This window comes from Barbatula barbatula, assembly GCF_947034865.1.
Source record: "Barbatula barbatula genome assembly, chromosome: 2".
Taxonomy (NCBI): Eukaryota; Metazoa; Chordata; class Actinopteri; order Cypriniformes; family Nemacheilidae; genus Barbatula; species Barbatula barbatula.
In genome coordinates this window covers 6,275,473-6,298,144 of record NC_136767.1, presented here as the reverse complement: position 1 = coordinate 6,298,144, position 22,672 = coordinate 6,275,473, and the positions used below count along the sequence as shown (strand labels likewise).

The 22,672-nt window shown below is 41.8% G+C and overlaps 1 protein-coding gene across 1 annotated transcript in view; it reads right to left on the bottom strand.

Annotated features, from left to right (window-relative positions):
- flrt1a (fibronectin leucine rich transmembrane protein 1a) overlaps positions 1-4,873 on the bottom strand; it is a 36,313-nt gene extending 31,440 nt beyond the window's left edge. The window contains exon 1 of the mRNA XM_079475975.1: positions 4,483-4,873. The gene's annotated coding sequence lies outside the window, so the exon portion shown is untranslated. The remainder of the gene's footprint in view (positions 1-4,482) is intronic.
- Positions 4,874-22,672: the final 17,799 nt, after the last annotated feature.

Genomic DNA, 22,672 nt, shown 5'->3' with positions numbered 1-22,672 from the left:
TCAGATTCAAGTCACTCGTGTTTGCCTACAGGACTATCACTGGATCTACGCCGGCATACTTTCACACCCTACTACACTCCTACGCCCCATCAAGAACCCTGCGTTCAGTATCAAGCAGCGCCTTATAATGTCTTCTCATAAGGGCATTAAATCGCTTTCCCGCTCATTCTCCTTCACAACTTCTTCCTGGTGGAACATTCTTCCCAATGCGGTCCGGTCAACCACATCTCTCCCAACCTTCAAAAAAACGACTTAAAACACACCTCTGCTGCGAATACTCGACAGAAAAATTTAAAAATAAAAATAGTACACTAACCCTCTTCTCTCAACAGGTAGTGGTCCAGCTTTTGTTGAAACTAGTAACTTTGTATTAGCACCTAATGTACTATTGCTCTTTTATGACACATCACTTATTGCTCCCCGAAGTCTTTGTAAGTCGCTTTTGATAAAAGGTGCCTGCTAAATAACTAAATGTAAATGTGGAGGGAGGAAAAAAAATCTAGTTCGGTTCTCCGACATGCTGCTGCTCGGTCCTCAACCAGCCGGGGTACTATTCTTCACAGTGGCCCCTGAGTGCTAGACCTCACGCCCCCTGGCGGCCGGCGGTGGCTCCTCTTGTAGGGAGACAGTAGCGGGCCCCCCTTCCCCCGATCCTCCCCCTTGGGCAGACGGACACAGGCTCCGGCCTCTGGCAGGCAGTGGCCCCTCCCGGCTCATCCGCCCCTGCTCCTCCCTCTCGGGCGGACGAGACAGGCTCCGGCCTCAAGGGAGTCAGCCATCCCGCCCCTACCCAGGTGCTCGGCGGCGAGGTCTCCTCTGCTCCAGAACCACCGCTTCGGGCAGCCGCTGGTGGTTATTCTCTCGACCCCCGGCTACACACACAAACCATAACTTACAGCGAGGCCTGGTCCTCTCTCACTGACAGTCTGGTCAGAAGTCCTCTTATGCTCCCAATCTCCTCCGTGATACGAGACCGGTGCACGTACAGCTGACTCTCGTTATCACTCACGCACCGGCCTCGAATCCCGCCTACCTCACAACAGTATGGTATGTAGAAAACATATGAAGGCTGAATACATGCAGGTTGTAGTTAACCAGCAGTCACACTCGGAAGCGCAGTTTATATTTACCACATAAAATATAACCACAGGAGCTGCTCTTACAGTTCTACTCAGCTGTCATTGAATCAGTGCTCTGCACTTCTGGTTCGGCTCAGCTGCAAAAACTGACCTCGAAAGACTACAACGGATAGTCCAGACTCCTGAGCGAATCACTGGCACAACCCTCCCCACTCTCCAAGAACTGTACTCATCCAAACTTCTTTCCTCAGGCCATCTACCTCATGAACAATGTTCCACTGTGCAATAAAACGTGCAATACACAATGTTATATACTCTTATTTATTATACATAGGTTATTGATATAATATTCAGCTATTCACATTCACCTGCATAACTTTAAGTTTACATTAACATTACAATTATGCATTTGGCAGATGCTTCTATCCAAACCGACTTACATTGTATTGCATTATTCATTTGTATCTGACTGTGCAATCCTCTGGGATCGAACGCATGATGTTGCTGTTGCTAGCACAATGCTTTTACCACCGAGTCACGGTAAAGCTCAATAAACTGTGTTTTGTCTTTAAATCTTTATCTCTGCCTAGTCACTTTTTTGGTAGAAATTATATTTCTATATGGCAAATATTTTACTAATAGGTGTAGTAGAGTAATAGAAAACCAACAGACCCTACAGTCATGACATGCTGCTAGATCTGTCTAATTGAATCATTATTGTGGAGAGGTAAATCATTCTGTGAAAAAAAATGGTGTCAAACAAGTGTCCCTTATTTAAGGACGAAAGGCAGCAAATGTTGTACTGTGCATTACTCCCTGAAAATCTGAAATTAGTCGTTCCAGACATTATTCAGAAGAAAAGCGTACTTCGATTTAATTAATTGATTAGAGAAGGAAAAACTTATAAAGAAGTGCAGAAAATGATAGGATGCTCAGCTAAAATGATATAAAATGCTTTAAAATGGCAACCAAAACCAGAAAGACGTGGAAGAAAACAGAAAACTAGCATTCGAATGAATCGAAGAATATTCAAAATGGCAAAGGCTCAGCCAATGATCAGCTCCAGGGTGAACAAAGAAAGTCTGATGTTTCCTGTGAGTACTGTAACAATTAGAGGACGCCTATGCGCAGCCAAGTTATCGGAAAGAAGCCCCCGCAAAGTCCCATTGTTGAAAAAACAACATGTGCTAAAGAGGTTACAATTTGCCAAAGAAAACATTGACTGGCCTAATGAGAAATGGCACAATATTTTGTGGACTGATTTAGAAAGCAAGATTGTTCTGTTTGGGTCTAGGGGTCGTACACAGTTTGTCAGACGACCCCCAATCACTGAATTGAAGCCACAGTAAACTGTAAAGACAGTGAAGCATGGTGGTGATATGGGGATGTTTCTCGTACTGATGGACCTATTTATCTGATTCCCGGGATCATTGATCACTTAAAGAGGTCATGTTGCCTTATGTCGGAAATGCCCTTGAAATGGGTTCAACAAGACAACGACCCCAAACACACCAGTAAGAGAGTAGCATCTTGGTTCCAGAACAATAAGATTAACGTTATGAAGTGGCCAGCACAATCTCCAGACATTAATCCAACGGTGATATAAAAAAGCTTTTTGATTTCTGATGCAAAACCAAGAAATACATAGGACTTGTGGTCTGTAGTGCAATCGTCCTGAGCTGTAATACCTTTTCACAGGTGCCAGAAGTTCGGCTCCGTGCAACACAGATGTGAAGCAGTTCTCAGAAACCGTGGCTATATATTAGTTTAGTGATTCACAAGAACGCTAAATCTTCAAGCATTTTTCAATTTAAACAGTAAAAGTTTATCTTTGTAAAGTAAAATGCAGACCCTGCAATCTTTCGAACAGCCTAACATTCCTTTTTCTTCACTTTCTGCAGAGTAATAAGAAATGTTATACTTTTTTTCTTCATGTTTTGATTTAGAATAGAATGTGCAGTGTTCCCAACGCACTGGAATAAAAGTTATTATACGAATTTTTAGTTTTTCTCACTTTTTTTAAACACACTGCTTTTATTTTGAACACAATTGTGCATAGACAATCTATGTATCGCAGACGTCTGCCAGATGTAGTGTGCTATCAGGGTTTAAGAGCCTAATGAAAAAGTCTAGCACAACCATAATAGGCTTTATTTCTCTCTCTTCTATCTCTCTCTCTCTCTCTCTCACCATGATCTCACCAGAATGATAATTGTTGGTGTTATATTATTTATTTATTTTAAACGTAATATAATACCTCACAGACTTTTGACTCACAAAATATAGCAAATCATAGGTGTTTGCAAAAAATGGGAATGATTAAGTAATAAAGGAATTTTCAGTGTTGAGGTAACGAGCAATGTCCATAAAAAATGTATGTACTGACTATTATCCAACTGTCAACTGTAGTAATGTTTGTGCACTGGTCAAATCCTCATTTATACAACCACCAACAAATGACCAAAAGCTCAGAACCAACGCATTAGTCATGCAAAAGCACAACATTACAGCCGTTTCATCCCGGGTGCGCCTTGAGATGATATCTCTTAGGACCTATTTAAGGCAAATGCCTTTTGTTGCCATCAGACAGCAGCGCATTCTTCTGATATGTTCAGAGCTGTGTAAAACGATGACAGCATCGTTCAGAATTTAATGATGCTTCAGCATCCGCTACCTGCTACCGTGACCGCGCTGACTCCAGTTCATTGAGCTCTAGGTGCCGCATTCATGAAAAACAATTATTAAAACAGGCTATGGACAAAGAAAACCAAGAGTGGAACACACGTACGTTAAGCAATACTGTCAAACTGGTTACACGTGCACAACATAAATGATATTTACCCTGTCTTGTATCACTACACTGTAGTTCACGAGATCCTACAACTGCACATGCACAACATTATTCCCTGTTAAACTTTTGTCCCTACGACAATTAAAAAGCAATGGGGTAGTTCTTAAAAGGACGCGTTGCTGCGTTCAGAAACAGCATGACGGAGAACAATGGCGTGGAACAGAAAGCAGAGATATCTAAGCGCATTTTTAACCTGCCAAGCCGCCTTTTGTCAGACGCGATAATAAACGTCCACATAAGCCTCTCTGCAATATAAAAAAACGATCAAAACAGCGCATATGTAACGCAAGAACGCGCACTTCGGAGCGTTCTTTATGTGATGCTTTTCCAGCCAAGCGAATCTGATCGTGGTCATATTTCTGCAAAAACAGAGCTAACCTAGTGAAAAGTCGAAGCTTTACGCTGGGCTTGCTCTGCTGTATTTTGACAACGCTAAATGCGTCTGTTCTCGATTCGCATTAATTCACACGCGATTGCATGTGATGGGCAGCACTGTTTAAAAACAGCTCATACCCAATACATTTACTGACGAATTATACAATGACACCTTACCTTTTTTGTCTGTCTATCCGTCCATCCATGCTTACGAAAAACAAAAGGTATTTCCCCAGAATTGCACGGTTCCACTCGTTTCCATCAAACCAGGAGAATAGAACAGCAATTTTAGCCTACTGTCAGTCAGTCATGGTTCAAATCAAATAACCCCTCTTGATCTCCCCATTCATGATCATCTGAAATCCCTATCGTTTTTTCTTTGCTACTAAATCCGCCCCCCCCCCTACGCAGCAAAAAATACCACAATAAATGAATCATGCGTGCGTACATATCGCGGTGATAAAAACCGTAATCGCCCTTATAAATGCATCTTTCACAAGTCTCTCTCCTCTTCTCAGGGAATCACTTTTCCTTGTTAGTCTGAATGCATAATTCACGCTCGGTTCAGAGAGACATGATGACTGATTCGTGAACGAATCGTTCTTTTCAGTCGGTTCTTCTGAATGATTTCTTCGGACTAACGTTTATAGGCCTACTGGAAGAGAGAAAACTCGTTTTTGGAATAAACGGTGCCAGGTGGAGTCATCAACAACTTTTCTTTAACAAAAAGGCAATTTTAAACAAAATAACAAATCGTTTGAAACTCAATAGAAGTGCCATTAAACAATAGCCTAATACTCATCTATTTTCTAAAAATAATTACAAAACAAAAATCTTACAAGTAAAATAGCAGTATTAAACTTCAACATAATCTGCCACACAATAAATTCTCAACTCCTTGTGGGGACCGTGGGAACACACGATGAATTAGATGGCTTTTATTTGTTGATTCAAATGAATCGAATCTTTAAATCGAACAATCCGCCAAAGAATCAGATTTCTTAACGTCACAGACCATGCTGTATTGTCAGTTTGATTCGCCTGCCATTTCTCAGCGATGTCAACAGTGTTTTAATGCCTGTTCATCGAACTGGATAGAGCAGAAGAGAATAAGGCAGGTGTTAAAATTTGTGGATTTTTATACAAACTCAGTGGGTGAAAGCGAGTCTTCCCCAGAACGGGGTTTCTTTATTATGAGCCTAGTGTCGAAATATTATCACAGTATGGTTATCTAGGTAAATTGATATATTGGATGACAATATTAAACAAAGCAATAAGGCTTTTATTCAAATTTTATTCTAAAAAAAGTCACTCTCCCGTACCTTCTCTGGATCTGTTCCACATTGGTGGAACGATCTACCAGCTGCTACAAGATCAGCAGACTCGGTTGCCATCTTTAAAAAACGCCTAAAAACGCATCTCTTCCGTCAACACGTCGCTGATTGATTTTTCCTAATTCTCTTCCCTTTCCTTTATAAAAAAAACCACTTACTAACCTCACTATTCTTAGCTTTTTATACTGTGCTAGGCTTTAATGGACTAGTTTGATGCACTTATGTATTTTGTTGCCTATGTTGTTATAATTGCTTCCAATGTTTCCTCATCTGTAAGTCGCTTTGGATAAAAGCGTTTGCTAAATGACTAAATGTAAATCTAAATGTCAAATCATTGAAAAGGGTTATTAAACAACTATTAAAACAACTAATACAAAACAGCAGAAACAAAACAACAACAGTAATTACATTTTAATATTATAATTACTATTTTAAGCAAAGTGACAAAATAGGGGAGACCAGGTATGGTTGTAACATGGGGAGAGTACTTTTAACACTACCTGTCATGATCCTGCCTCTCCTTGTCTTGGTTTTCGAGTCTTGTGGCAGGATGGACCCGTTTCAGAAAGCAGGGCAAGTGCAAACTCGGTGTAAGTTAACCCCAGAAAACGAGATACTCTGGGTTTTCAGTTTCAGAACGCGAGATATCAAACCCGCGACCACGGGGTAAGTCAAGCCGTTTCAGAAATCGAGGTATCTTATACTCAGAGTTTGTAACCATAGTAACATGCTCTGTGAACCTAACCTGGTCGGGAGCAGGTTTTATTTCACAAACCCGAGGTTTGTTACAATCTCCGCCCCCTTTTCGAAGCTCGAGCGGTGTTGAACTTGCCTACGCCGTTTGTTTTGTCAATCGTTTTCCTTAATCGTGCACAAGTTCGTAACACAGACATTAAAATGGCGTGTCCGTTTATTCAGGAACCCGTAGATGAGGAAGCTGCATTAATTCGGAGAGAGTTAAATTTATGTCGGGAGAGAATATATGCACTCTAAAAATTGCTGGGTTATTTCTGTAAACACATTTTTGGGTTAATTGAGCTGGGTCAAAATGTTGGGTTGTTTGAGGCAATGTAAACACACAGTTGGGTTGCACACACTGGGTCAAATGGGCTGTAGGGGTTATTTCACCACTTAACCGCATGGGTTGGGTTATTTTGACCCAAGCGGTTTATTAATTTTTCCTCATCATCGAACTTTCTGGATTCTTCACTCGTCTTGTAGTTAGACGGCCACGCACGTCTCAGCAAGCAGCTAGATTATGAGGTAATTTTATACATTTTACGATTATTTTACTCTCAATTGTGGTAAATCAATTGTGGTAAAAGCACACAGATTTAACAGTTGAATGCAATATTTAACCTGTCGCTGTGCAGAGTTAGCGTTTTATTCAGTGAATGATTCACGTTAAGTGGAAGCCTAGCAAGATAAAATATGTTTTGACAAAAAAGGCCTTAACAATCGTATTATCGTTAAATTAATGTTCGTCCCTTACTTTAATGCCTCGTAGAAAAAACTAACCTTAGGTCAAAGGAAAGTTCAGTTACTGTGTGCATACTGTATGCAGCCCCGGATTGGCTAATCGGGAGCACCGGGAGAATTCCCGGTGGGCTGGTCAGTTTTTTTGGCCGCGAGGGCCGGTATTGTCATGGCACGGTTGAAATGTGGCTTTCCCTGGGCTGCCTTCACTCACAGCAGCCCTAATCTTTTTATTTATTATTTTATCGCAGCCCCACTCTTTTTTATTTCATATTTTTTCGCAGCCCAACTCAGAGCGCAGCCTGCAGGTTAATGATGACGTGATTATCTTTTGACTCCCTGGCCCCGCCCCCGACAGCGCCACTGCAAGTTGCTCAAAATAAAAAACCGTCAGAAATAAAAATGGATGACAGAAAGCGCAAAGGCGGCGCTGAAAAGTCCAGAATAAAAAGCAAGAAAGCTCTGGAAACGGACGCGGCCAAATGTTCTAAGAAGACCACATTTTTTCTCAAAACAAATGAAGACGACGAGACGGCCGGTAAGCTAACGTTAAGGTATTTAGGAATAGGAGATATTGTCTCAATAGGTGCAAGCTAGCTCATTGTTAGAGCCCCCGTCTCCCATTCGGACTGACGTCGGTTCGAAGCCCGCGTTAATGAATGTTTTAGGGTTGTCCATGTTTCCTTGAAGCTACACTTATGCAGAGGAATAAGAGATGAAACAATCATTAGAAATCATTGTGAAAGAAAAGTCAGATAACAGTCCAATAGTTTTATTATTTAACTAATGTTCTCATATTTGTAAAAAAATATTTGAAGTTGTAAAGCAGATGTTTAATTAAAATAAATTATAGTGTCATTAGACAGTGCAATACATTTTATTTTAATCTTTTGTAATTTATATTTTTTTCCTTATTTCAATGTTTGGATATTTATGAACACTAATTCTTAAAGAAAATAGATTCTGATACTGTCCTGTTCTAATAAATCTTCACTGTGAAGCAAAACTTAGGCTACTGTATTTTCACTGAATGACAATGAATTCAAGGCTGTAAAGAACAGTGCGCTATTGCAGACTTAGGTTTTAATTATCATTATTTTAATATAGTCAGTCGTAAACTAAAGTGGGCCGGTCTAAGGCATGAAACTCCAGGGCTGAAAATGAGTCCTAATCCGGCCCTGACTGTATAGCTTGTATTGTTTAGTCAGAATTAGACCATTTCATACTAAATTAGATTTAAGGGCATTTTTTTTCAAGGTTCCATCAACTACACAGATCCATAATTTGTACGTATTGCATTTTCGCGCTTTTTTTCCCCTCAGGTAACTTCAGGTTAGCTCCAGCCTGCATTAGCTTAAAACGATGCCCCTTAACTTACTTTAATAACGTAAAACCGTTTCGATATTACTGGTATGTACTATTTGTTACTGAAATGTAATGGTGTCAGGGTAGGGCGATTTCGTAGATTTTTTCGATTAATTCGAATTTGGGCTTTTCACGATTTTATTATAATTTATTTATTGATAAGTCTCGATTTTAATTAAAAACGTTAGCAAACATTATCAGTCATGTTGACAGTAAATGACGGAATTTAAGTGAAGCAAGTAACCAGAAGTCATGATAATTAAACACTCATGTATAAGTCGCAACTGGGCAAAATGGCTGATGCTGCACTCGCGTCTCAGAGAAAACAGTAAGTGGTGTGGTTTCTCTTCCCTATTGCTGCATCAGACCACTCGCCAGTGTGGATGCGAGTTTAACTTTCTTTTAACTTGATCGCGTTGTAAGAATGCGTTTTATGCGCTAGACTTTCATGTTGTATTTAAGAAGATAACATAGGCCAGCGGTTGTTACTCGAAGTCCTCGCGATTTGTTCAATACGATCTTAATTACTCTGCAAAGTGAACATCACTGAATATTCTGCCATGCTGTAAGAGCTCATGTAAGATTCAAAGGGCATTAAAGTGCACAAGACGTAAGAAAATCTTATGATTACGGTTAAATAACCACTTGCATCTATGTAGTAAAGGAATGGAGAAATTTCCACAGGAAAAAAAGTTGTAATTTACAGTTTTCAGTGTATTTTTCTCATGGTTTAGAAGATAAAGGGGAGAGTGCTTTCAAAGTCCTGCCCATTTTGCTTCCCCCTTCAATATACAAGGAGGAAAGATCTTCAGACCCACAACCATGGAATCCCGGAAGTCATTCATTGACGTACAACCTGTGCGTTTTGGTTGAATTTTTTGTACTCTAATCACTATGCGTGAGATATAAATATTCTCAAAAGTAAATGATATATGTATATAATATCATTGTAAACTTAATTTGTTTAGATGTAAAAGACTAAAGTGGAGTTTGACATTTAACTAAATTAGCATTTTTATTAGGCCTTAGTGTTTGTTCATTAAATGCACATAACTTAAATGTTAGTTATGTTTCAATACCAAGCGTCATATATTTAACAGGTGGGGACCAACATGGTGGAGTATTTACAAAATGCAGAGACCAGTGAGGTATTCCTGCACATTGTGTGTCTTGGGGACGAGGCAACAACATCTCAGACCTTCTTCATTGTTTCAGGCCATGCCATCGAAACTGACTCCTTGCTTGAGGCAGTTGATCTGTGTTTCAAGTCCTTTTTTGTGCTTGATGTCAACTACAGTAAGCAGTTGTCACCCCGTGACAGGGCCGAGGGTTATTAACCACACTCCGGAGGAGCAGACACCAGAAAACACCAAGAGGCGGACAACAAGGATGAGTTTAAAAAGGTAAGTTTTTATTAATCTAAAAAGGGATAAAAAGCAGGGGTGGGGATGCTCGTGGCTGTAGTGTTGACGCAATGAAGGGGGAGGGGCTGGTAGGTACTTTTCCGTCCTTCAGGTAAGTATGTTCCTCTCTAGGTTGGCCTGTGGCTGTAGCATTGATGAAGTGAGGAAGGGGGGGTGCCGGTAGGTACTTTTCCATTCTTCAGGAAAGTATATTCCTCTCTAGGTAGGCCTTGTGGGACAGACCGGGACTTTCCTCATCGTCAGACTCGTGGAAGTACTCGTGGGGCAGCAGCTTCCGGGCTCGGATTCGTTGACGTGCTCACAAAGCCACCATTCAACTCTTCACAATAGCTCCCTCTTTGCTTCCTGTAAGGGACGGACAATTCGACAGTGAGGCGGACAGTAGTAGGTGAGACAGAAAACGGGGTACTTTACCAGCCTTCGCTCTCGTTCTGGGTGTAATGGAACGGCATCGTCAGAAGAATGGTAAGGCTGGACTTTCGTTGATGTGGGATGCAGTGCTCGTGACTTGTGGCAACAACGGTGCGTTGAGTTTTCCTTCCTCCTCTACACCATGCACACGATCTTTAGGGACCTGGAAACAACTACGGGGACAGTTCAATTTGAAAGCATCTTCAAAGTTATGGACCAGTTTCATCCATCAGAGACTCAGAGAAAACACAGTTGCTTGATCTCACCACACTAGTGCATAAATCACTCTGGTAAATCCTCACACGTGTTGGTTTCACTCTTTCAGACACTGCAAACTCACTCTCTTTACAGCGATTAATCAACTCGTTTCTCTCCTCTTCATAGGGCGGATGATCCAAAGGATAGTGGTTTCAAGAAGATAAGCCCGAACTCAATGATCTCCCCAGCTGGTACAGTTACTGTTCCTCACTCGCCACTCACTGCCGCTACTACGATCCACTCAAGTACACCTGCAGCACTTCACAACTGCCCAAACATTCTCTTCCCCCTTCCTCTTTCCATGCTTTCAGCCTCTCTCTTTATACTTTGCTTCATTGAAGCATGTGCTTCAATGAAGCGCTAATCATTGGCTTCAGCTGGTGCTCGTTATGGTGTCGCACCGGCATTTCTTCCCCCTAGCAACGAGTCGAAATCTTTTTGGTTCCTGGTTTGTTCACCCGGTGACACAGTGTCTTCCTACCTGGGAATTTCTACAGCATACAGTGTATCGTTTGGATGGTCATGAGTCTTCATATGTTAAATTTTTGAGAGCAACAGTTTTTTCTGGGCACTTGTTTTAAGTTGTCACATGTATTGTCTGTTGTTTGGAGTCTTTGTTCAGCCTAGTTTTATTGGCACAATGTTTTGAATGATTCTCACTGATTCTACGATTCTATGTGCAATGTTGACATATTGAATTGAAATCTACAGTGTCTAGTTCACACAATTTTGTGTTTTTAAAGAATCTACAAAACTTGTTTTATCTGTGTCTGTGTTGGATGAAATGCATGGTAATTGCACCCATTCAATGGTTATAAAAAGAAATGTAAAAACTCATTAAATTAATATTTATATTGTTTTTGTGTTGTGTTGTGTAATTTGAATTACGGAAAAATAATAATAATCTTTTTGATAATAAACTTTGTGATTATTTATAATTATTGGTAAATTTAAAGGTAGCAATGCAATGAGACAACGTATAACCCAATGTTTAGGTTATGTTTAACCCAGGAACACAGTTAACCTGACCCACTGGTTGGGTCAAATAAACAACCCAGCATTCTGGGTAAAATGGTTAAACCCAGCACCTGGGTCAAAATAACACAGCGCGTGTACTGTCCCATAGTTACCCAGCAGCTGGGTTAAGGTTGGGTTATTTTTTAACCCAGCTATTTTTAGTGTGTGGTGAAGCCCCGTTTGGATGTTTTATCATATCCGGAGGATTTTATATCTGAGCGATACAGTTTTCCTTTAAATATCCAGTACATTAAATATATCCACAATCTGCTTCATCCTTACATCACAAATCTCACTCGTGAACGGACTCTTACATCTGAGCAGATTCTCTGTATGGCCTTACGTTTCTTTGCTAATGGAAGCTTTCTATATAACACCGGGGATGCAGAACACGTTAGCATGGCAACTGTATGCAGAGCAGTAAGAAAAGTGTGCATCGCTCTCAAGCACTTTTTTATACATTTTTGTTAAGTTTCCTGGCCACAAACCTGTGAGAGCCATCAAAGAGGAGTTTAATACAATTGGAGGTGAATGGTGTACGTCTTTCTGAATTAGGCTGCTCAAATAAATGTGGTCTTGCTGCAACCTCTGGAAGTAAGCTAATAATTCAAATACCCTTTAGGATTTCCCAATGTGATTGGGTGCACATGTAACCGGTCCCACTCGCCCTGCTCTGGGCGGGCTTCGAACCGACGTCGTTCCGAATGGGAGACGGGCGCTCTAACGAGGAGCCTATACATATACATATACATATACACATATATACACACACGCACACACACACACATACACATTCATACACATATACTGTAAATACATATATATATATATATATATATAGTGCCTCCAATTAGACTGGCGAGAAATAAACCGAGAGCTTTTTGTCACGTGCCGTTGCCATGGTGAATCGTGTTATCTTCCCTCAATTGATGATGGCTTTTTGAAGCCGCGGTGAACACGCGTAACCTAGGATGAACCTAGTCCTGTCACCGGCCCTGAACCATCTACGCCTTAGTGTTTCATTCCTGTCACCTGCTGCCACTCTCCCTCTGTTATCGGTCCTAGTGTTTCCCTTTATCTAGTCCCAGTGTTTCCCTTTATCTAGTCCGAGTTTCCCCTCTGTCCCTGATCGGTTCATTGTTTATCTGTTCACATTTACCCACCTTAGTCTGTCCTGCTGAGCCTGTCTTGTTTGGATTACCCGTGTTCCTGTTCTTGAGTTTGGTGATTTTTATTTGTTATCCTAAGGACATAGTTTGTTTTGTCCCCCTTGTGGGAAGTTTTCCTTTGTATCTTTGTCTTGTTTTGTTCTTGTTTTCCCCATCGAGGGTTAAACTTAAATAAAGTTTTGTTGTTTAACACTCATGCCTGTGCATGGGTTCTTTCCTAAACCGTGAAACTACCAGTTACGCTCGGGGATTCTCAAACATTTATTCTCACCAGCGACTCCACCCAAACACAACGCACAATAATTCTCCTCGACAACCCCGCTGCAATTCCCCTAAAACAGATGCCAGTATACGGAATTGGACCGTGGCCGCCTCCAGAGCACACTAAGTCAAGTCAGCTTTATTTATATAGTGCTTTTTACAATTTTCATTGTTACAAAGCAGCTGTTCAAGAAAACATTAGGGTTATGCAAGTCAAAAATCAGACAGACTATAAATTCCTATATGCAGTGTTAATTAAATAAAACTCATAAATTCTAGCAGCCCCCCGGCCAGGCAAACAGTGATAAACATTATGCAAACGTTGGCAAGGAACCCAAAACTCCATTGGAGGAGAAAAAAACCTCAGAGGGAAACCAGGTCTAACCAGGGGATTCCAGTTCCCCTCTGGCAAAAGCTGCAGCCTCTGCACAAGCTCGACAGTGCTTGCACAACAAGGCAACATAAAAAATAATTCGATTTAAGATTATCATTAATAATTTTGTAGTCGCCACGTCCTTTGTCCAGCTCTATCATCACAGCATTTGTCAGGTCTGGGCATGGACTGCGTCCTGCCCGCTCTGGTCACCTTGGAATGCGTCCTGCCTGCTCTAGTAACCTTTGAACAATGAGACAAGACTGGCTGAGAGTAGAGTACTGTTCTGCACTCTGTGATGCAACAAATGCATCAGTTGTTATTGGAAGTGTTCCTGGTTCTGGTTGATCTAACTAGTGCAGCCTAAACCTTCTGAATATTTATTTTATGATAGTGTAGTGTATGCAAGATTAAAAAGATGCGTCTTTAGTCTAGATTTAAACTGACAGAGTGTGTCTGTCTCCCGGACAGTGCAGGGAAGACTGTATCAAAGTTTGGGCGCTAGATAGGAAAAGGATCTGCCGTCTGCACTTGATTTTGAAATTCTAGGTATGACCAACTGACCGGACGCCTGAGAGCGTAGTGCACGTGAAGGACTGTTATACAAGAGTAGTTCTCGCGTACGAAGTTCACTCAAGTAGTGAGCAGCTAAACCATGCAGGGCTTTATATGCAATAAGCAAGATTTCATAGGTAATGCGTTGCTTTATAGGTAACCAGTGGAAGGTTGACAGAAACGGGCTAATATGCTTAAACTTTTTTGTACGTGTAAGAACTCGAGCTGCCACATTTTGGACCAGTTGGAGGTTTTGTAATAGGCCTGCAGGGCAACCACCTAATAGTGCATTACAGTAATCTTGTCTTGATGTCATAAAGGCATGAATTAGCTTATCTGCATCTGATGGTGACAGCATATGAAGTAGTTTAGATATATTTTTAAGATGGAAAAATGCAATTTTACAGGTGTTACTTGTTTCTCAAATGACAGAGTACTGTCGAATAAAATGCCAAGATTCTTTGCTGAAGATGAGGATTTTAGGGAAAATCCATCAATAGTTAAGAGGTATTCTTGGTTGTTACGTAGGGTGGTCTGATCAAAGCAGTCTCTGTACTGTGATGTGCTCTATATCCAGACTGGAAATCTTCATTGATGTCATTCCTTTGGAGGAAGGATATATTCCCTAATATCTTGGATTTTATTTGTGAAATAGTTCATAAATTCATCACTGCTAAAGAATCAGAAGTCACTGACTATTTATTTTTGGTTAATTTTGCCTCTGTGTTAAATAAAAACCTTGGGTTGTGCTGGCTGAAGTGCCCTTGAGCAAGGCACCTTACCCCTGATTGCTCTGCAGTAATGTGCGACTGTAAAAAAAACTACTTGTAAGTCGCTTTGGATAAAAGCACCTGCCAAATGAATAAATGTAAATGAAAGGAAGGCAGATCTAGAAGTTTTTAGGGCTTTTCTGTATTTTCTAATACTATCCTTCCATGCTGTACAAAATACCTCTAATTTAGTTTTCTTAAAGTTGCACTCCATTTTTCGTAACGCTTTCTTTAGAGCCTGAGTTTGTTCAATATACCACGGTGTCTGGCTGTCATTTTTAATCTTGTTTAAGCACAGAGGAGGAACTTTGTCTAGCGTTTCCGAGAAGGTGGTGTTAAAAATTTCAATGGTAAAGTCAAGATCTTCGACGTTATTACTCATGCTAGAGAGTTGAGACAATTGAGGCAAATTATCAAGAAACGTTGAAATTATTGTTTTACCATATTTGTAACTATGAGCTTTATTTGCAGCCATAGACCAGTGAAGCAAGCATGATACCAGATAATGATCCGAAATGTCTTCGCTCTGCTGATGGATTTTAACGTCATCCACATTTTAACTGTAAGACAGTATTAAATCTAAAGTATGATTACGAAGGTGAGTGGGTCCTGACACATGTTGTCTAACGCCCATGGAGTTAAGAGTGTCTTTAAAAGCCATTCCTAAAGCATCTGTATCGTTATCTACATGGATGTTAAAGTCACCAACAACAAGGATTCTTTCTGCGGCCAGTACTAGTTCTGATAATAACCCACCAAATTATTTAATAAAATCTGTGTGGTGCCCTCGAGGCCTATATACAATAGCCAGAATAAAGGGCCTGCTCCACAAAGCTCCCTTGAGGGTCAAAACTGGCAAGTTGAGTTCTGAGGGGTTCATTGAGGCTGCAACGGTAGAAAATGGAGAAAGTGAGTTTGATGAGAGAGGTCCAAAAAGTCCTGGGTATGATCCTCAAGGGAGTATAAAAATCTATCGCATCTATCTGCTCCTATCGAACTACTTGGTAGCGGACAGCTGCACTTAGCTAGTAGCCTACCTCGGCCACCTCAATTACGCCATCCAGATAATCACCCAAGGGAAATCATTAAATTAATTTTATCATTCCACGGCAGAACCACCCTAGACGAAGCTTTCAAAATGGAGATGCACCTCTGGCAACAATTTCTCTTGTAGGGAACGGCATCTGTTTCTTCTACTATGAACATCTCACCTACCATGTACACCTCTTTCAGCTCTCAGTCATGTGCTTTCTCCTCATCGCTCTGCGAACTGTATCCAATAATCATCGCTGCCATCCTTTGGGGACACAAATGGTCTAGGAAATCCATCCTCATACACTCAGATAACGCAGCAGTAGTAGAAATCATCAACACGGGCAGATCACATTCAGCACCCACTTATCTCTGCCAAACGGCAATTGCTTATCAGAGCTGCCCACGTACAAGGACATGTAAACACCATATTGTCTCGTTTGTCTTTTCTTTCAGAAATTCAGGCGCTTGGCTGCAGCATCGGACACGCAACCAACTCCGATCCCACTGTTTTCGTCAACCATCTTCAACTAGACCCGTCGGTCAAAAACATTACTAGCCTTTCTCAAGACGCCATCTTAAACAGTCTCACCCTGAGCAAGCTTTCTGAGTACCTAACCGGCTGGAAGTGCTTCAAAGCTTACAATGCCTTCTAAAACGATGCCTTACCAACCGACAACATCGGACACTAGAACATTTAAGACCACCACTTACCCTCTGTTTGCGTTCGCAGTCGTGATTTGGGGATGTTACATATGCTATTTATGACTACACGGCTATTTGCAAAATTATTTTAGGCATACTCGGCTGTGATCTTTTCAGCTCATACAAACAATTTCTTTGCACCGATATTTTTCTGGATTCAGTGATTTCCGGGTCGTTAATATACTTTGTTACTCCAACCTCAGTTAATATACTTTGTTACTCCACGTTTCGTTCAACAGCTGCGTTGAAAAGCTTTTAAAAAACACATCTCTGAGTTTATATGCAAGATGCTGCATTTATGTTAAAGGTTTCGAATACTATAAAGGTTACTATAACATGAATCAAATTCAAATGCAGCGTTCGTTCGTTAAAGCTACCACCAATTTCAATCTGATTTGAAGTGTGCAAAGACGCGATCACAAAGGCCTCACGTATAGCGCATGTTTACATCGGAACAGTGCAGAGAAATACAAACATTTTCAAATAACTGTCCCTCTGCATGTTTACACACATCGTAAACAGGTAAGGTATATTTGCTTTTATCGCTTTTCCTTCCTGCTAATGGTCAGAGTAGCGATCGTGACAGTAGATCCCAGTCTGCAACCTCTTTTTCTTTTTTAAATCATATTGTTTTGGCATTCATCATCATGCCATGTTTTTCGTTCGGAGGGGAACATGATTCCCTGCAATTTAACTGTTCTGTAAAATTATGATGAGAGATTGTAGCAAGATATTTACTTTAATCTAGTCTCCGTCAGGCCTTGTTTTTATGTTACAACGTTGAGCTGGTCAGTGCTCTAAATCCCGTGATTGGCCTCTTTGGCCAGAGCCATCCTGGTTGCGCAGTGTGCACCTATCTCGGTTAAAAGCATATATTTCATTGCACGAGCAAAGGATGTTTAACGTCTGCTTTGCCGAGTACGCTCGCTGCTCCACCTGCAAGACCGATTCATTATCTGTTTCAAGGACCTTAAAAATCACAAAATAATTACTTTTTAATTGTTAAATTTTAGCCTGATATTTAATATGACTTTCACTCCTCTAAGCATTCAATTCCGTCTTGTCTTGTTTTGGGTGTTCAGTTTAGTTTACTCTATTTCCGTTTTTTTAAGAAGTAAGTGATAAGTTAACTCTTTCAACGTCATTGACCAGTTATCTCGTCATTTAAAAATCAACCGTTCCCTGCCAAGGGTAAGTTATTAGGACAATCGTTTTTTGTACTGTTGTACAGCAGGTAGCGTTTTTGAAGCATTTTTGAAGAACCAGGGGCGTTTCCTCGGAGGAAGCAAGGGAGGCAGTGTCGCCCCTCCCCCTCGAAAATAATCTAATGAGAATATTATTAACAGTTCAGAAATAAAATAGGACAGCGGATATAACGTATTGAGCTAAATATGAGCTCAATCAGCGTATACAACAGTGTGAAACAGCGACCCCGCTCGAAAGAATTCCAAAGGGAGGCAGCGTTTCTCTTGCCTCCTCTAAGCTCATTGACTTTACATATACCCGCCAAAGCGTGCCGTGAGTTTGAGTGGGGGTAATTGAAAAGAATTCAGAAAAGTCACGTGAGAGGAAGTAATGCCTCCAAAGGGCTATGATTGGATTAACTCATCAGCGAGATCCCGCCTTCCTGCTCGTCTTCGTCATACATTTTTAAACTGCGGGCGCTAAATTAGATTGAACGTTAATTAAATTGTTTTATTAGTTGTATTAATCAGAGTTTAGGATTCGTGTCGGAGATGGCGGAGGCAGAGGAGTTATCGATTGTTGACAGAATATTACGTGGTTCAGATTTGTTCAAAAACTTTTGCTTGTGATCAGGCTTGCTCAGGATAGCAGCAAGGCTAAAGTAAGTCACATCTATTTGATTTGATCTCTTAAATGCTTTGAGTATTTCTGGGACTGCTAATAATTAAATTGATGTTATTGGTAATGATGTTATTCTTATATAGGAAATCACAAATGTTCCAGAAGAAGATGAAAGTGGTGTTGACGTACCTTTTCCCAAAGGAGGGAAAATAAAAAACTAAAAAAATCAGAAGTACATACTGTAATGAACTTGTAGTAATTAAAAGGCATTTTCACACATAAACACTGAAATGACACTGGTTTTCTGACAAACGCACTTGTTAATAGTGCAGAGATGAACAAAAGTTACATGGGTAGAAATCTGCCTCCTCATTTTTTAAGTCCACCGCACACCACTGTGAAGAACCCTATCCAGATCTAAGAGCGATAAAAAACAGATAGAAGAATACAGTTTATTTTGTTTAAAAGCAGAGGCCCTGTTATTTTATTTGATGTATTGTTTGTTAATCTCTTTTGTTACAGGCCTACTGTGAGCCATAATATTTTAGTGAAAATGTTAAAAAACGCTGGCACGCAACTTTTTTTTGGAGAAAAAGCCTGGCGAGAGTGGCATTCTCAGTCTCTTTCCCGATGGTAGCAGCGGGAATTCGCAAAAAAAGGATGTTTGGAATCTGTACTGATATTTGTTGCGTTCTCATCAAGTCTCCATGGTCTCATATTGTTTTATTCCAATTATTCATGGCTGTTTTGTGTACAAAAAATCAAATCTATTCTTTTGTTGAACAGACAAGTTTCCAAACCAGGCTGTGATCTCGTAGAGAAGACTTCAAGAGCGGATTACGAATCCCCAAAAGATTTAAGGACATTTCTATGCATTAAAGGCTGCTGTTATACAATTTCATATTATTCCTTTCGATCATTTTAAGTTTATTGCCATCATCATGGGCCAAGCAGTCAAAAATAAGGGCATAGCAAGAAGTTCCCAGGGACTTTTTTTTATTAGAACAATAATCCAATTAACATGTTCAAAAAGTAAACAAGAAACCAAAACATATGGTTTAACTTAAGAACCGAGGTCAACAAAATAAACTTAGAAGCTACAAAACTGAGCTTCCTCTATCAAACAAAGAGGCAAATTTATAAATTTAAAGAGTCAGCAAAAGACTTTAGAAGTCCCAGCATCAATCACTTCTCTCTGGACCCTCCCCCTATCAATTAGCCAGTAAGTTGCAGGAAGCGGAACTAATATGCGGGTCCGGTGGCATGCCAGTCCCTTCACATGGATGGACTTCTCAGAAAGTGCTGGACCCCATCTCTGCTGCTCCACAAGACTGTAATTTAAACGCAAAAGAAACATATATCAATAAAGCGAACTAAATTGTGTACACCCAACTAGTAAGCATATTGATTTTCAATAAACTATTTGAAATTAAATAAACTGTGTATGAGTCTTCTTTCTAAATAAATATGAAAAAGTAAGTAAATATGTCCTTCATCGGTTTTAACACCTGATGATTTTGCTTAGTTCGTTGTAAGCAAAATTACTGCCATCAGCAGTAATAATAATGCCATCACACAACCTCATGAACACGTCCAAACTTCAGATAAACACTCCTTACCCTCATTTTCTCTCCTGTCTGAAGCTGACGTTTCTAAGGTCATCCTCTCTAATCAGGTTGGATGTAGATCATCAGTAGACAGTCATTTCAGGTTTCTACAGAGATTTTCAGTAGGGTTCAATAGCAATAGCTGGGCCACTGAAGGACATAGACAGAGTTGTCCATAAGCCACTCTTGCATTGTTTTAGCTGAGTGCTTACGATCATTGTTATGTTTGTCACGGTTTGGTAAGGACAGAACCCAGATGCAGGCAAACGAAGGAATAACTTAGAAAACTTTAATAAATGAAAAAACCCACAATGGGGAAAACATGAACAAAACACTAGCAAACACTTCCCACGAGGGGTCAAAATGAAACAAAGTCCTTAAGAAAAACAAAAAATAAGTCCACAAACTTTGAAATTGCAGCAGGGTAATCCACAGTCCGGAACAAATCTCAGACAACCTTAGACAAAATTAGACAATGACCCGACAAAGGACTGAGGGAAACTGGAGCAATATAAAAGGGAGACACTAACGAGGGCTTGTTACATAGGGGGAGTGGTAGATGGTGACAAGAATGAAACACTAAGGGAAAACTAACAGGAGGATTGAATGGAGCAGGTGAGGGGAATGACACTCTAAAGGGAAGATTGACCTGGGATGGTGGCATGACTAATGGAGAAACAAGTGCAGGGCTGAGAGACATGACAGGAGGGCACGTGGTCCCAACTAACAACAAAAGCCATGTGTCTCCACACATAACACAACAATAGCCAAAGGACATGGCAAATATTATGACTCTGCCCAAGGAGCTAGAAAACTGGAAGAAGGAAGGACAGAGTCCTGACATTACCCCTCTCCCAGGAACGCCCGAGGGCGTTTCTAGGGAGAAACCTCAGCAGGCCAAAACACAAAGACAAACACCACAAAGACAACACAGAACTTATTAAAGGGAACATAAGGGAGGCTATAAAGGGGTTCGGGTGGGTCAACAAAAACAACAAACATGGGAGGGGGGCTCCAACGTGGTCTTAGAGATGTCACTTATAGCGACAATTGCTTAGTGGTTGTGCTCTTGCCTAAGGGACCATGCTCACGAGAGCGGGAGACAGGTCACTTCGGATCTCCTCGTCCCGTCCAGGGTAGGGGAGAGATTACTCTCCAGCCTCTCCTGCAGGAAGGAAAGCATGTTCCCGACCAAGCAAATCTGCGGGTCTACTCTGCGAGAAGAACACCAGGACGAGAAGAGGCGCCACTTAAAGGCATACAGCCGCCTTGTGACAGGGGCCCTAGCCTGAGTGATAGTCTCCACCACAGCAGGGGGTAGATCACTCAGGATCTCCTCGTCCCATCCAGGAGCTAGACATGGGGGTTCCAGAGGTCTGGTCTCGGATGCCACAACGTGCCCTTCCCCTGCGAGAGAAGGTCCTTCGTTAGGGGAATTGCCCATGGGGGAGTTGTCATCAGAAGCATTAGCTCTGAGAACCAAGTCCGGTTGGGCCAGTAAGGCGCAACTAGTACCACTTGATGCTCATCTTCCCTGATCTTGCACAGGACCTGTGCAATGAGGCTCAATGGGGAAGCTTACTTCCGCTTGTCCCGCGGCCAGCTGTGTGCAAGGGCATCCATGCCGAGGGGGGCCTCGGTCAGGGAATACCACAGTGGGCAATGGGTGGTGTCCAGGGAGGCAAACAGGTCTACCTGTGCCCACCCGAACTGCACCCAAATGAGCTGGACTGGGGTGGAGTGTGGTGACTCCACCCCCGCGCAGTCTAGCTCATTTGGGCGCAGTTCGGGTGGTCCCAGGTAGACCTGAGAGAGCACATCGGCTGTCTGGTTCAGGTCGCCCGGTATGTATGTGGCACGCAGAGACTTCGTCACCTGCTGCCTCCACAAGAGGAGGCGTCGGGCAAGTTGCGTTAACTGCCATGAAGGAATGCCACCCTGGTGGTTGATATACGCTACGGCAGTCGTGCTGTCTGATCGGACCAGCACATGCTTGTCCTGCACGAGAGACAGTAGCCTCCTTAGTGCAAGCTGAACAGCTAGCAACTCTAGGCAGTTGACCCGACACTGCGTGCCCATATCACACCACACCCCAACCCTCTAGGGAGGCGTTGGTTGTCACAACGACCCGCCTCGAGACCTGTCCGAGAGGGACGCCGGTATGCAAAAAGGAGATTGAAGACCACAGGGTTAGGATACGACGGCAGAGAGGTGTAATGACGATACGCCTCCTGCCTGTGTCTAAACCTGTGTCCAAGCAGTTAAGCATTGACTGTGCGCATTCGGAAGTGAGCCGCACCGTCATGGAGACAGAGTCAAAAGTGAACCGCAGGAACGGTCGACGATGAGGGAGAATCGGGACATGGAAAGTACGCATCCTTCAGGTTAATGGCCATGAACCAATCCTGATGTCTGACAGACGTCAAGATGCACCTTTTGCGTGAGCATCCTGAACGGCAGCTTTTGAAGGTGCTTGTTCAGGGTACGCAGATCTAGAAGATGGCCAGGTCACGGCGGGGCAGGATGTGCTTAAAAATTGCCGAGAACTGCTGTGAGAATTCCTCGACAGTGTCGCCAAACAGCCCCCCCTGTGAGATGGTTTAGCCAGAGATGCCTCTCCTTGACCACTAATGTGGACATCATCCGGCCCAAAACCCGCACCATCACCTTGATCGCCCAGAGGGCGAGGTAGGTGAAGGTGCGGAGCTCCTGCATGATCATTGGGTCGGTCTTACCCTCGTGGAGCTCTTTCAAGGCCTTGGCCGGATGGACCTGCAGGATGGCCACGGCGTGGAGAGCAGAGT